Source organism: Chanodichthys erythropterus, chromosome 13 (assembly GCF_024489055.1).
Source record: "Chanodichthys erythropterus isolate Z2021 chromosome 13, ASM2448905v1, whole genome shotgun sequence".
Lineage (NCBI taxonomy): Eukaryota > Metazoa > Chordata > Actinopteri > Cypriniformes > Xenocyprididae > Chanodichthys > Chanodichthys erythropterus.
Genome location: NC_090233.1, coordinates 33,236,175 through 33,252,248, shown reverse-complemented (window position 1 = coordinate 33,252,248; position 16,074 = coordinate 33,236,175).

Sequence of the window (16,074 nt, the reverse complement as noted above, 5' to 3'; positions counted from 1 at the left end):
AAGTAAATATTGTTTTTAATTTAAAGTGAAAATGTAGGCTAAATTAGACCCTTGGGACAGAAGGCAAAGAGTGTCATTTGGTGGTGGAATTATTTTTTAATTTAATACATAACATAGTTAATGGGGTTATTATTCAGTGATTTGAAATACATTTCAGACACCTTTGATCGTGCTATTATGATTTTTTGATTAATATATAAGTTAATAAATATGTAGGCTATATATTCATAGGCCTGGTCAATGAGGTTTGGCCATTATGAGATCAGGATTTGCTAGATGAGCAATCTGTTTAGATATTATTTTCCCAACAAGACAGACCTGCCTGACAAAAAGTTCAGAACTGGAATGTCGGCAGTGTGGTGCAACAAACCTTAGCTGACTTGCATGGCATGAAAAATAATGCAGGCTACAGATCATTAAATAAACAGCGCAGGTAATCTACGAAACGAAAAAGCATATAACAGAAAATTCTATTAAAAGTAAATTACTGATATTTTAATATAAAATGTGTCAAATAATTATATTATGAAAATATGAGTCAAATGTGATTTTATGTTTTTGTTTTTCTAAAAAATCATTAGTGTTTCTAAAATGTAATTGCAGCGTCATCACTGGAGTCACAGCTTCAGTGTAAAACAGTCTCTTAGCGCCTCCATGTGGTTATCAATTATTTTTTGCTAATAAACCAGTAGCTGGCGGATAACACGGACATAAACTTTAAGATAGTGTTAAAATTGTATATAAATGTATAAGGCAAAGTGCATATTTTTAATGTCATTTCATTCCCTTTTAGCAATTATGTTGAGACAGTGTCTTCAGTGGCGCCCCCAGAAAAATTTTAATCGGGGTGGCCAGACGAGGCCACAGCAATTCTTGGGGTGGCAAAAAAATAAAAAAATAAATGTGCATCGTTAAAACAACAATTATGATAAAATCGCACACCCCTAACCTACCCTCTTCACAGTATAAATAACATTTGAAATTCAGGTCTGTAGACATTACTATTTAGACTCTTGGTGGCAGTGAAACGGCTACTCTGGTGGCGTCAGTCAATCTATCTTTTTTGGTGGCATTTTATTTTTTTTTCACTTCATGAACTTGTGAATTTACATTACGCATTTAAATTAATAGTACCCAATGCAAAATCATACTGGGGTGGCCACTGGGGTGGCCACAGGGGCGCCCCTGAGTGTCTTAAGATCTAGTATGACCCACTAGCAGTTAGTCAAAGGGCAGTTTACCTCAATTTTGGTATCAAATTAGGGCAATAAAATAATAATAATAATAATAAATAATAATAATAATAATAATAAAAATAAAAAAACAACTTAGTTATGAATGCTTAAAGAAAAAAATGTGATGACTTATTGTAGGCTAAGACTACTCTTGGCAGTTTATGCACCCAAGGGCGTAGATTTGGTTTGAACATTGGGGGGGTTGATCGTTGGTATGCTGCCTGTTATTTTTTAAAAATTAAATAATGATAATAATAATAATAATAATAATAATAATAATAATAAGTTTTATGTGTAGTGTTATTGGATAATTTATTTCTTCTATCTATCTATCTATCTATCTATCTATCTATCTATCGATCTATCTATCGATCTATCGATCTACATCTCATAACTTTTTATACTCTAACATAACTGAGCGATTCTAAAAATAAAGAAATTATGTTATATATTGAAACCGCCAGTAGGCGTCAGCGATTCGCTGTTTTAATGAGTGAGCCACTTAAATCGTTCATTCAGTCAATTCGTTCAAAAGTCAGATTAATTTAAGACTAAAACACAGATGTGAATAATTTTGTCATTGATACAGACACTACTGAAAAATGAACTAACAAAACAGAGGGTTGTTTTGGTAACGTGTTATACTGATAGTTATGGCTAAATTGCAGTGGAATAGCTAGCTAAAATATACGTGGAATGTACTTAGCTATTACCATAAATTGTAAAAAAAAAAAAAAAAAAAAAAAAAAATTTGCACAATTGCACAATGGCCACGGCCCACGTACACACTGCAGTTAAATTCGGTTGTCAGTTCACCTTTTAGTGCTTAATCTTGTTTGTGTAGCCTACACACACAGTTCAGAAAAATACTGGAGTGACAACCGCATCCTACAACCGAATTAACTCCCGCAAACATACAGGTATTGACAACCGCATTTACAGAAATTCAATGCAGTGTGTACGGAAACCAACAACTAGCTGTTAATGAAGTTTTTTTTTTACCTTCATCGGAGATGTGTCTCTTATATGCGCGGCGAATCACAGGGAAAGCGCGAGCCTTTTCTCATTCGAGTTGCCAGATCTTGCTAGAAAAATCAGCGAACAAGAATAAGCCTAAATATATCCAAATGCTTTATGCTGAAAATAAGACCAAAATATCGCGATTCATGTCTGCCCACTTTAATAACTCCATAAACCCGTTTGCTTTATGAGACGAGCTTAAACAAGCCCAAAAATTATAATGGCAACACAGATAGAGCGCGCTCTGTGTGAAACAGGCTGTAGGTACAAGCATAAACAAAACACGACGTTCCAGTCGACTGTGTTGGTGTGTTTAAATTGCTGAAAATAACGAGTGTTTTGTCACTGTAATATTACTTTGTTCACAATAACAGATACCAAACACGAGAGACTACAGAAACGTCCACTTTTCTGTCCCTAGACTTTACAGAAATATTACACTTGAAAACCACTTTAGGGTTACAATTATTTTATATTTTAATATGAAAATGTTATTTGTACAATTAAACCTTCTTGAGCAATCAATGTGGCAATATTTGTTTTTTAATTAATTATAAAAATTCCAAGCACCACAGAAGTGCTCGTCCCCACAGTCATGTACATAGGGAAAGGGCTTTATTTTGAGCTCACAAACAGGTTTTTCTACCATTTTAAATACAATAATGTATGCATAACTATCAAATATATAATGTAAGTGACAAAAAACAAACAAAAAAAAAAAAAAATGCCAAATAAATATTATAAAATATATAATGAATGTAGTGCCCCCCCTGGTGTTATGTCACTGGTGTTTCCTTTAACAAAAATCTCTTTTATTTTGAATTAACAAATGACACTGATGACATCACTTGACTTCCTATTTCCTGAAGATCAATGAAGAAAGGCCAATGAAAAATGCACTCTCTTTTCAGTTATCAGAAATTTTATTTAGAAAAATCATACTTTCATATGAAGCTTTTTAGTTGGTCACTGGTGTTACCCGTTTATAGATAAACTTTATTTAAAGCTATTCATTTAGTTCTTTTGCATAAAATAGCACTAAGATTGCATGATTCTAACTTTTCTTTCTCATTGTCAATCCTCCTTTGGGCAGATATGGCTAAATTAAGGGTATATAGCTAAATTCAGTGCTGTGACTTTACAGACAGTTTTAAAATGTTGTTTATGATCTTTTGCTGACTGCTTTCACTAAGTGTCAATGATAAGTTTTTGATTGTATACCAAATGTAAAAATTTAGTCTCATTAATTATAGTTGAAGAATAAGGATCTTTGGTCCTATGTATACATCACTGGTGATTCATTTTGTCACTGGTGTTACTGTTTTTTTGTCTTTCACATTAAAAAATGTGTCATATGTGACAATTTTACATCCATTGAATTCTGCTACACTCAAGAATTAAGATTTAAAGGATTGCAGCATTACTTTTTTATAACTGTTTTTCAAATATTTTCATTGTTATAGCAAATACATGGTTGCGCAATTGAATTAACATCATTCAATCACACTTTTAAATAACCTGATTAAAATAAGTACACTGTTAGACCTTGCTGGGCTTTTTTAGATTAAAATACTGGCAACACTGTTGCCAGTAATTTACTGTTGATTGTACAGTTATTTACTGTAATCTACAGTATGTTACTGTAAAGATACCATGCATTAAATTAAAACTTGTGTTACCTCATTTCATTTGCAGAACCAACTGCCTCAAATTATCAGAGTGACATTTAAATTTACAAACTAATTTTTATTATATGCTAATAATATGAGCATATCATTATTATGAACTTATTTCTTCAGAGTTCAATACAAACATTTTCAACAAAAAGATTTTCACTGCACCAGCAACTACACAGTCACCATCTGTTAAATAAAACAACATGCAGAATATCACCAATGTCTCTTGATCTTCTTCTGAACCTAAGCACAGGCTCTACTCTTCAGCACAATGGTGACCCGCAAAACTCAATTTTACAGTAAACCACTGGCAACAGTGTTGCCAGTATAAAAATGTCAATAGTGTTGCCAGTACATAACTGTTTAACAGTTTGTAACTGTTAAATTACATTTTGTGGGGTGTCTTTTTATCTTACACCTTTAACCCTTTCAACCCCACAGTAACATCCTGTCCACACTACAGAGTAAAAGTAACATTGAAGCTGCATCGCAGTGAGATAATTAAGTTTATATTTAAGTGATGAATGAGCATTAATGATGAACACCTGCTGTTAACAAGCAGAACCACTGAAAAGAGGAACAAGAACGGAATAAATACGAGCAGAAACTACAACTACGACCAGATTAACTTTATTTCTACAAAATAAATCTTATTGAGAATTAACAGAAGTTTAGATGTTGATATTTTGGTGAAAATGTTTGGTTGGATGTTACCATTGAGGAGATCAGCATTTGCTTTAGTTGAGCTCTTTACCCATGACCTTTTAATACATCAGTCTCTGGCTGCTTAAACTATTCATATATTTATGGTTGAAACAAATATAGAGAGAAAAACTGTTGAGTGCTGATAGTTATGCGTTGGTGAAGACATAACCATCATATAGTCTCTTGATTCACTGAATTCATAATGTTTTATCCATTGTTACATTATTAACAGACTAATATTTTTCGTTATTGCTACTGTGAAACTACAGCAAGAGTTCCAACAACAATCAGCTAAAGAGAGTTTATTTTTAAACGCCATGCACTAAAAAAAAACAGCTGCAGCATTACACACAGATATCAAAAATCAGCACATTAATCTCAACAATGGTGGCAATAAAGCTGCATAATTTATTCATTCTGCAGTGCATGCTGGGAATTTTGTACTATGCTGGCATCCAGCATGCATTGCAACATTAAACTTTTAGATGTCACCATTGTTGAGATTCATAATCTGATTGTTGATGTCTCTGCTGTGCAAGTTATGCATTATAAAGATAAAATACCCATTAAATCAAAGACTAGACACAGAAACAGATCAGTGAATTAAACAAGTCCAAGATAATTACAGAATCATCACAACAGCCTGATCAACTTTATGTTGGCCTTTTCCTTTCATAACAAATGTATTTTATAAACACTCAGTTACAGTAGCCAGAGAAAGTTAATGTAAAAGATTCAAGAGCCCAACTAAAGCAGACACTTGTCACCACGATGGTGACTGCAAACTTCAATACATTTTTATTTTCAATAAAACAACATCCATATATGTTAATTTTCAACAAGAACTTCTGTACATGTATGAAAAAAATAATGTCAAACTGGTATGACACTGAAGTCAGTTATAGTTCTTGTGTTTCTGCTCGTGACAATTTTCTGGTCTTGTTTCTCTGTCCTTCAGTGATTCTGCTTATCAGGTGTTCATAAAGTTTCTGTTTCCCCTAAATTATCTTAATGATTTAAGATAAGCATTTAAGCATTTAAATGCGGTTGTCACTCCTGAAACTTAAGGCCAATTCACACCGCACCGACAACAGCCAACAAACGCCAACAAACTCGTCTGTTGGGAGTTTGTTGGATCAGTATGATCCCCGTTGGCATCCGTTTTCAACCGACTGAACATGTTTAATTGGTGTTTGTCGAGTCGTGGAATGTCTGCGCAGTGTGAACAGTTTTCAACAAACGGCAACAAACGGGGGCACCGCGATGCAACCGTAAAGGGTGCTTTCACTGTAGCGATCAAAGGGGCAGTCAAGTCCCACTCAGAGGGTGTGCGAGTAGAACCCAGAGGGTACTTACAACAGAAAAAATGTTAATCTCTGAATATATTTTTGTAAAATGTGTTGTGAAAATGAAATGTGACTATATCTCCATGAAATTTTATTCAAATACAAAATATTTTGACAATCAAATACACATATACACTTTTAGTGATGTGAGGATTAGTGTTTTGTTATTGTAATTAGAGGTCAAGCACCGAAGGGACTAAATTGTTAGTTTTCTTAATATTCTTCTTCCGCTCTTGAGTCTATGGCAGCCCATAGAACAATATGGTAACATTTTTTAAAAAGGGCCACAGATAGAGGACTGTCTGAAATGTTACCATAGCAAATTTGGAGTCTCTACCTCAAACCCTCTAGCGCCACCAACAGTTCAAAGATTAACTCATGTTTATGCTTTTCACACGTTAATTCCTAGAAACAAAATTATTTTTTCCATTGATTCTATGGCTCATGCTGATTTGAATGCTATGATGTCATTTCCATCATTAAAAATTTTCTACCATTTTGAATTTTTCCGAAAAACCTACTTTTTCTAACTTCTAGAGCGTTTGTCCAATTTGCACAAAATATGCTATGTAGCATCTACTCACACTCCAGGCAAAAAGTTATTAAAAGATTTGATCGGCCAATCCGTTCTTGTATAGCATAACACCCTAGTGGTTAAGAGATATAATGAAAGTGATGAAAATGCTTATGAAAAATTCAGCATATTGTCATTTAACTTACATTGTTAGATTTGTTGGCTTATGCGGGGTTCTACAATACCAAATTTATCATTTTCTACCATACAAAACCATACAAAAAAAAAAAAAAAATCCTGAAAAAAATATCACAGGTTCCAAAAAATATTAAACAGCACAACTGTTTCCAGCACTGGTAATAAATCAGCATATTAGAATGATTTCTGAAGGATCATGTGACACTGATGAATTTTAAATTGTAATAATATTTCACAATATTACTTTTTTTTCTGTATTTTTATTCAAATAAATGCAGGATTGATGAGCATCTGAGAGTTCTTTCAAAATCATTAAAAATAGATATATATAGATATATATATATATATATATATATATATATATATATATAGTGCTTCCATGTAAGTTGTAAGAACTATTTGTGATATGAAAATAATGTAGGGATTTTGTGCCCCAGCGTTACACCCCTTATTTCTGGGGTTTATTTTAACCCTTTTATCAGTACAGTTTATGGCGACTGTACGAGGGCTTTGGGCGGTATGTGATGTGTGGACTATTTTACACCAGGGTGACACCCTTTATACAGTACAGCTTATTGCGACTGTACCGGGGCATTAGGACCCACTCAGCCTACAGGTTGATCAGACCTGCTGGCCTTTCTAACACCTCTTCCCGCAGCTACCCAGATAGAGACTGGGCTCAACCCTGCTTAGCTTCAGTGGGTGTGCAGGTGAAAGCTTCAGGTTGACCGCTGCAAGGCTGCTCAAACAGCTTTTCCAACTCTTTTATAACCTCTTATGTTGAATACAAATCTCAACAATGGTGACATGCTTGATGTCGTGATGTATTCTAACAGACTATTAAGTTGAAATTAAATACATCTACATGATAAAAAAAAACAAAAAAAAACAACACTGTGTAAGATGAGATGACTAGATGATGACAACCTCTTCATCTTCATCATCATGTTGTCAACATTAATTTTTCCCTTGCTATTTGTGCCACAGTTAACAATTTCAGCAGCAAGAGAAAAACTAACACTAAAGGTATGTTTACACGACAACTATGTACTAAAAACTTTTTTTCTTTGTACAGATGACAACATTATCAAAAATCCCCATTCACATGGACCCACGCAAATGACTAAAATGCTGTATTACGCATACCGGAGAAGTAGTTGGCGATGTCACTTTGTAAAGAAAGACTATGCGCATGCGCATATACACATTGTTTTACAGAGCACTCGCCTCGCGCATGCCCATCCACACACGAAGATTTTATGAGCCCAGTTTGGGGGAGGTCTCCCACCCAGATATAGACCGGGCTCAAACCTGCTTAGCTTCGGTGGGTGTGCAGGGCTTAATAGACCTCATATGTAGCAAAAATATATGGGAATATTTACTGCAAAATATAACGTGATATATTACATAATGAATATTGCATACCTCGAATGGCTAGATTCGAGGCTTATCGCAAACGATTTTTTGTGCCCAAAAAATCCTCTATTGTGTGGTGTCACTACGATTATTTAACTGCTCCCAAATGAGACTGAACGTCCCAGATCTCAAATGAGCGGGCTGCCGCTGACGTGATAACCGCAATAGCCAATGAGAGCAAGGAAGCATCACCTACTGGATGTTGCGTGCTTGGCAGCCACAAACATTCCACGAAAGTGTAGTGTTGAGAAAGAAGACCACCCATATTCTTTTATTTTTCTATTTTATTTTCCTTATAAGTACAGCCTTATAAGAGATTGACTTGTAAGGCAGCATTTGTGCATGAAAGCACCTCACAAAACTGATTTCAGACAGACTTCTGAAGAGGCGTGACAGTTTAATGATCTATAGCAAATTAGACCGAGCTTTGGTGAGAATTAAACAAAAATTTAATTTCTACAGTACTAATTTCTCGACAGAAATGATATCAAAATTTAAATATGTTTTCAGTGAGATTTCAGTGACCATTGGTTTTGTTTGGTTATGAGGTTTCAATGACTGTCAATTTTCATTGAGATCAAGATCTCAATACAGTATGTTTTGTTCTTTTATGATACTTTAATCATGGTTGGTTTTCTTACTTTAGAAGATCGTAATAGCAGTCAGTGTCATTCCTTTACAAGATTTCAACAACAGTCGGTTTTGTTCTTTTACAACATTTCAGTGATGGTTGATTTTGTTCAGTTGCAAGATTTCAGTTACTGTCAATTTTCTATGAGATTGTGATCTCAATGACGGTATGTTTTGTACTGTAATGAGATTTTAATGATGGTCGGTTTTGCTGGGTTGAGATTTCAATGACAGTGGGTTTTGTTCTTTCATGAGATTTTAGTGACCGTTGGTTTTGTTTGGTTACGAGATTTCAATGACTGTCAGTTTGCAATGAGATTGAGATTGAGATCTAAATACGGTATTTGGTTCTTTTACAATATTTTAATGACAGTCGTTTGTTCCTTTGTGAGATTTCAATGACTGTCAGTTTTCAATGAAATGGGAACGCAGGGGCACTGTGATTGGACCGTAAAGGGCACTTTCACTGTAGCAATCAAAGGGTCAAGGGCTCAAACCTGGGTTCAAGTCCCACTCAGAGGGTGGGCGAGTAGAACCCAGAGGGTTTATACTTACAACAGAAAAAATGTTAATCTCTGAATATATTTTTGTAAAATGTGTTGTGAAAATGAAATGTGAATATATCTCCATGAAATTTTGTTCAAATACAAAATATTTTGACAATCAAAACATATACACTTTTAGTGATGTGAGGATTAGTGGTTTATTATTGTAATTAGAGGTCAAGCACCGAAGGGACTAAATAGTTAATTTTTTTAATATTATTCTTCCGCTCTTGAGTCTATGGCAGCCCATAGAACAATATGGTAACATTTTTAAAAAGGGCCACAGATAGAGGACAGTCTGAAATGTTAGCAAATTTGGAGTCTCTACCTCAAACCCTCTAGCGCCACCAACCTTTTTCTAACTTCGAGCGTTTGTCCAATTTGCACAAAATTTGCTATGTAGCATCTACTCACACTCCAGGCAAAAAGTCATTAAAAGATCAGCCAATCCATTCTTGTATAGCACATAACACCCTAGTGGTTAAGAGATATAATGAAAATGATGAAAATGCTTATGAAAAATTCAGCATATTGTCATTTATCTTACATGGTTAGATTTGTTGGCTTATGCGGGGTTCTACAATACCAAATTTATCATTTTCTACCATACAAAACCTACTCCTCCTACAAAAAAAAAAAAAAAAAAAAAATCCTGAAAAAAATATCACAGGTTCCAAAAAAATATTAAACAGCACAACTGTTTCCAGCACTGGTAATAAATCAGCATATTAGAATGATTTCTGAAGGATCATGTGACACTGAAGAATGGAGTAATGGCTTATTAAAATTCAGCTTTGCATTATAGAAATAAGTATTTTAAAGTATATTCAAAACGAAAAACATTATTTTAAATTGTAATAATATTTCACAATATTACTTTTTTTTCTGTATTTTTATTCAAATAAATGCAGGATTGATGAGCATCTGAGAGTTCTTTCAAAATCATTAAAAATAGTAATAATATATATATATATATATATATATATATATATATATATATATATATATATATATATATATATATATATATATATATAGTGCTTCCATGTAAGTTGTAAGAACTATTTGTGATACGAAAATAATGTAGGGATTTTGTGCCCCAGGGTTACACCCCTTATTTCTGGGGTTTATTTTAACCCTTTTATCAGTACAGTTTATGGCGACTGTACGAGGGCTTTGGGCGGTATGTGATGTGTGGACTATTTTACACCAGGGTGACACCCTTTATACAGTACAGCTTATTGCGACTGTACCGGGGCATTAGGACCCACTCAGCCTACAGGTTGATCAGACCTGCTGGCCTTTCTAACACCTCTTCCCGCAGCTACCCAGATAGAGACTGGGCTCAACCCTGCTTAGCTTCAGTGGGTGTGCAGGTGAAAGCTTCAGGTTGACCGCTGCAAGGCTGCTCAAACAGCTTTTCCAACTCTTTTATAACCTCTTATGTTGAATACAAATCTCAACAATGGTGACGTGATGTATTCTAACAGACTATTAAGTTGAAATTAACTGCATTACATCTACATGATAAAAAAAACAACACTGTGTAAGATGAGATGACTAGATGATGACAACCTCTTCATCTTCATCATCATGTTGTCAACATTAATTTTTCCCTTGCTATTTGTGCCACAGTTAACAATTTCAGCAGCAAGAGAAAAACTAACACTAAAGGTATGTTTACACGATAACTGTACTAAAAACTTTTTTTTCCTTTGTACAGATGACAACATTATCAAAAATCCCCTTTCACATGGATCCACGCAAATGACTAAAATGCTGTATTACGCATACCAGAGAAGTAGTTGGCGATGTCACTTTGTAAAGAAAGACTATGCGCATGCGCATATACACATTGTTTTACAGAGCACTCGCCTCGCGCATGCCCATCCACACACGAAGATTTTATGAGCCCAGTTTGGGGGAGGTCTCCCACCCAGATATAGACCGGGCTCAAACCTGCTTAGCTTCAGTGGGTGTGCAGGGCTTCATAGACCTCGCATGTAGCAAAAATATATGGGAATATTTATTGCAAAATATAATGTGATATTACATAATGAATATTGCATACCGCGAATGGCTAGATTCGAGGCTTATCGCAAACGATTTTTTGTCCAAAAAAAAAAAAAAATTCCTCTATTGTGTGGTGTCACTACGATTATTTAACTGCTCCCAAACGAGACTGAACGTCCCAGATCTCAAATGAGCGGGCTGCCGCTGACGTGATAACCGCGATAGCCAATGAGAGCAAGCGTCACCAACCGGAAATTGCGTGCTTGGCAGCCACAAACTTTCCACGAAAGTGTAGTATTGAGAAAGAAGACCACCCATATCAGTGTTGCCAGACGTACGATAATTATCGTATTTGTACGATAATTTTGACCTCTGTACGATGTACGATCAATAATGAAAAAATCCCATAATGTACGATAATTTCAGTATTTTGTGACACTTAAAATGATGGTCGTTATAATCGGCTCATTGATCTAGCTGTGTGGATCCTAACTTGAACTTTGTTAGGCACGTCTTCCATCTCATCTCTTGTTACGTGTTCTCGGCCAATCATTGTGGAGAATGAATCTCTCTCACGAGCTCAGCCCTGCATCTCAATGTGCATACTGTCCACCCTATCCGCCCGAAATAGTATTGAAAATGCTATATACTATTTAGGATGGATAGTATGCACATTGAGACGCAGGCCAAGTTAACGTTTCTGCAGCGGCGCTTAGGTCAGTTGTTTCCCACTAAGGCACGCCTAATAATTATTTATGTATTGTGGTAATTTACAGTTCATGTCAAAAAGTTGTTGGTCTATAGATAAATAGCTGTATTATGTACATTTGACTCTCATGTCACCTTTATTTATACAGCTCTTTTTACAATGCAGATTGTGTCAAAGTATAGCTTTACAGAGATAGAGAGAACATAATTTTGGCTGTACAGCAGCAAAAATAGTGTGATTGTCCAGCTTAAGTTAGTTCAGTATTGATTCTTTCTGTTGTAAAAATAATTAGTTATTAATTTAGTTCATTTACCTATACAAAAAAGTCGTGTACGATAATTTTCTTCCAAATACGATAATTTTGAGCTTCTGGTACGATAATTGGACATTTCCAATCTGGCAACACTGACCCATATGCTTTTATTTTTTTTATTTTGTTTTTCATTGTAAAGCACAACGTGTCACAACGTGTTACCTGCTAACAACATCGTTTGTCCTCCATTTGTTTTTCTTCTAAGTCACGTTTGATCTCGCGATCAACAGGTGTGTGGTGTTGCGGTCCGGTTGAATCATCTAACTTAGTGTTTGTTCAGAGGATTATAATGCTAAAAATCGGCTGAAACCGTTTTAAAATGGGTTAAGATTTGAAAATAATCTAGTCAGTGTGTCCCAGGCCTTTAGTTGTACTTTGGCAGCTGTGTTTGTTGTTGAACGAGAAACTGATGGTGTTGTCTACTTGATGAAGATACAATCAATGTATAGTTGGCTGGTGTCATCTAGGATTCTTTAAAATTATACAATTTTTAATTATGATGGTGACTTCAAACTAAACATTTTCAACAGAACATCATCATCTAAACCTCTTAATTCTCAATAAAAACTTCTGACAGAAATCAGGTCAATCTGGTTAGTAATTAATGTCTTCGTTTATCTTCAGTTGATTTAATCTAAAGCTGTGGCTGAAGTCAGTTGAAAATTCTTCAGTCATTAGTTCCATTAATGGTAAACATTTGGCACCCTGTACTGCCATGGATTTCAGTTTTTTTCCTTTTTTTATTTTTGGTGTTTATTGCATTGGTGCATTCTGGGCAGTATTTTGCATGGTAAGCAATTGCTGTTAATTTAAAAACCCATTTTCCACACTGTTCTATTGTATTTATGCGTTATGGTTAATGCATTGTGGGCTGGTCCATTTGAAGCAATAGCGCTGAAGGGGTGTTTCACAGTGAATATTGGAGTTTGAGTACAAGTAAGACTTCGCCTATGCATGGTCGAGGCACTCATAATAGCAGAAATAACAGAAAGGTGGCCCAGTTTTGCACAACACAACTAAAATTAAAAAAGAAAATATAAAATCAACAACACTACGGAAACAAGCCACAACACAACAGAAATGCTTCCACTTTTTTTCTCTGCTATTATAAAACTGTTCAAGATTTGAAATTAGTCCATTGTCACCAGTATAAACCATGCATGTTTAGCTGTAAAGTACCCTCTGAGTCGACCACGAAGTGGTCTGATTGTGCACAGTATATATACTGGCCCATTGGAACTTCAAGCTGGTTTATGAATATGTTGGTACACCAGGTGAAAAAAAAAAAAAGTACAAGTTTTTTTTGCACACTAATTTTGTACTTTATATACTAAAAAAAAAAATATTCTTTAGTACTTCTTAAGATAATCTTAAAAACATCTAAGTGTGCTCAACTGTGCTATTTTGGGACACCATGAAATATGAACTAAAATGTGCTTTTAATATACTATCTCTGTATTTAAAAAAATGTATTTAGATACCACTTAAATTACATCAGAACCCATAGTGTGCTACAAGTGGTAACTAAATAAATTTTTTAAAACACACACCAATATCAGCTCAAAAACTGTGGTGAGAGCTTCATGGAATGAGTTTCCATGACCTTGTGACTTATTTACATTGTTATTTCTTTCAAGTTGTGTACATTTTGGGACTTTTATTTAGAAAATAAAAAGATTCTACTTACAAAGTCAATGGAATGCCAAAACTCTCCGTGACTTTACGTGGTCTTCTGCTTTATGGCCGAGTTGCTGCTGCTCCTAAACACTTCCACTTTCCAAAAATTCCATTTACAATTGACCTTAAAATATCTAGCACGGATTAATAACTTGACTTATTGCAAAGGTGACATCCTATCACAGGACCATATTTGAATTCATTGAGCACTTCAGAACAACCCTTTTTCACAAATGTTTGTAAATGCAGACTGCATGGCTAGGTGCTTGATTCCATACACCTGTGCCAATGGGTCTGATTACCTGAAGTCAATTATCAATTCACATTTTTGTCCATATAGTGTAAATGATGTAGTCATCTGCATCATTACATCTTTTTTTTTTTTTTTTTTTTTTTAATTCATGTGCCCTCGTAATCTTTAATCAAAATAAATTCCCCTTCCTTTTGCAGCAACATCTCTTCAGATTTGTTCACTGATGCGAGGGCAGGACAACCTGTTGCTCAAATGATCTCACAGCAATAGCAAACCACAACCATTCAACAATCCAATCAATTCCTGATGCACAAAATCAAGTCATTTTTATTCTCAGTACATGTTTTATTTTATTTTGTAGCGTCGCTCTTTGACCAGCGCTCATCACTGACTGTCACTTTTTAGCCAGCCGTCCAATCAGAGTTGAAGAGGGGCGGGACAACACCGGCCAACTGTCACAACATTCTTGCTGTACAACGACATCAACAAGCAGAGAACTAAACAAAATGAATGAGAAATTAATATTGCTGGTCTCCGAACATACATAGCAAGTAATTGTGTCACATTTTTAGTCTGAAACAAATTACCTGCAAAATCAGTTATGACAAGTAAAGGCTCCGGTATACTTCAAGCGAAGTTCTTTTTCGTTTAGGAGTAAAACGAAGTTCGAAATGCTGACCAGCGATATACTGTAAACGAACATCTGACGCCACCCACACTGCTGAGATCGACGTTTAGATGAATATGTAAATATGTGCCATTGCCTTACTTCTCAGTAACAAAATAAACACAACAAAAATATGAAAACAGCAAGCATTTATTATAGAAAGCATAAGAAAAGCGTCTGATAACAGCATGTTAGCACGAGCTCTGCAAAGTAGCACTCCAGTCACGTCACTTTATTCAGTAGATTGCTTAAAATCAAGCAGCTTTACAGTATCAAACATGAAAAAGTGTTACTGCCTCTTTTTTTTACAAGCACAACTTCATGTACTATAAAGCGGCTATCCAGTGTGTTCGTGTTTTCACCCGCGGAGCTCTTACCTCAACGAATTAATATACACGAAATGAATCAGAGACGCGTCCCCGCTGCGCAGCTGAAGAGCTCTCAAGCGCTCACAGGCGTTTTAAAGCTGCTGTCCGCGATATTTGGCCCTCTAGCGGTTAATAACAGAACTGCACGCGTCTTGCGGAGGAACATTTTAGCCGGAGCTACTTTTCTCCGTGTATGTCTATGGCGAGTCACCGAGTTACTGTGATACTCTGCGGCGAGTCCTACCAGTCCGGTCTGAAATAGTCAGAATATAAACACTTATTATAAGTGTACCATAATGATTCAGGATAAGTAGGCAATAACACGGTTTGGAAAATTGATTCATGTTGTATATTCTCATTATATAATTTTTGTAAATTTTTAACACAAAAAAAGTTGCGGACTGCAGCTTTAAGCAGAGTGCCTAGCGTTTTCAGCTGGCTAAAAATGCTTTGGTGGACACGGCCTAACACCTGTATGTGTTCAGCTATATAATTGTTTTAAGTTTTTTTTTTAATCTAGGATAACCTTTAGTGTTATGGAAGAACGAGTTTATTTGAGACATTTATGTAGTGTTTTGATAGTTTTAGCGCATTTTAAATGTGAAATTTACTGATGTGCCAAGATGAAAGTTGGGAAAGATAAAAAAAAAAAAGTAAAATGGGGGGCAAAAAAGTAAAATGGGGGCATAAAAAAATGCATGTGTAAGTTTTAAAGAATAATTTGAAAAGATGCTGTTTAAAATAGTTAGATATATAGCATGTCATACCGAAGGACACTGCTGTTACTGC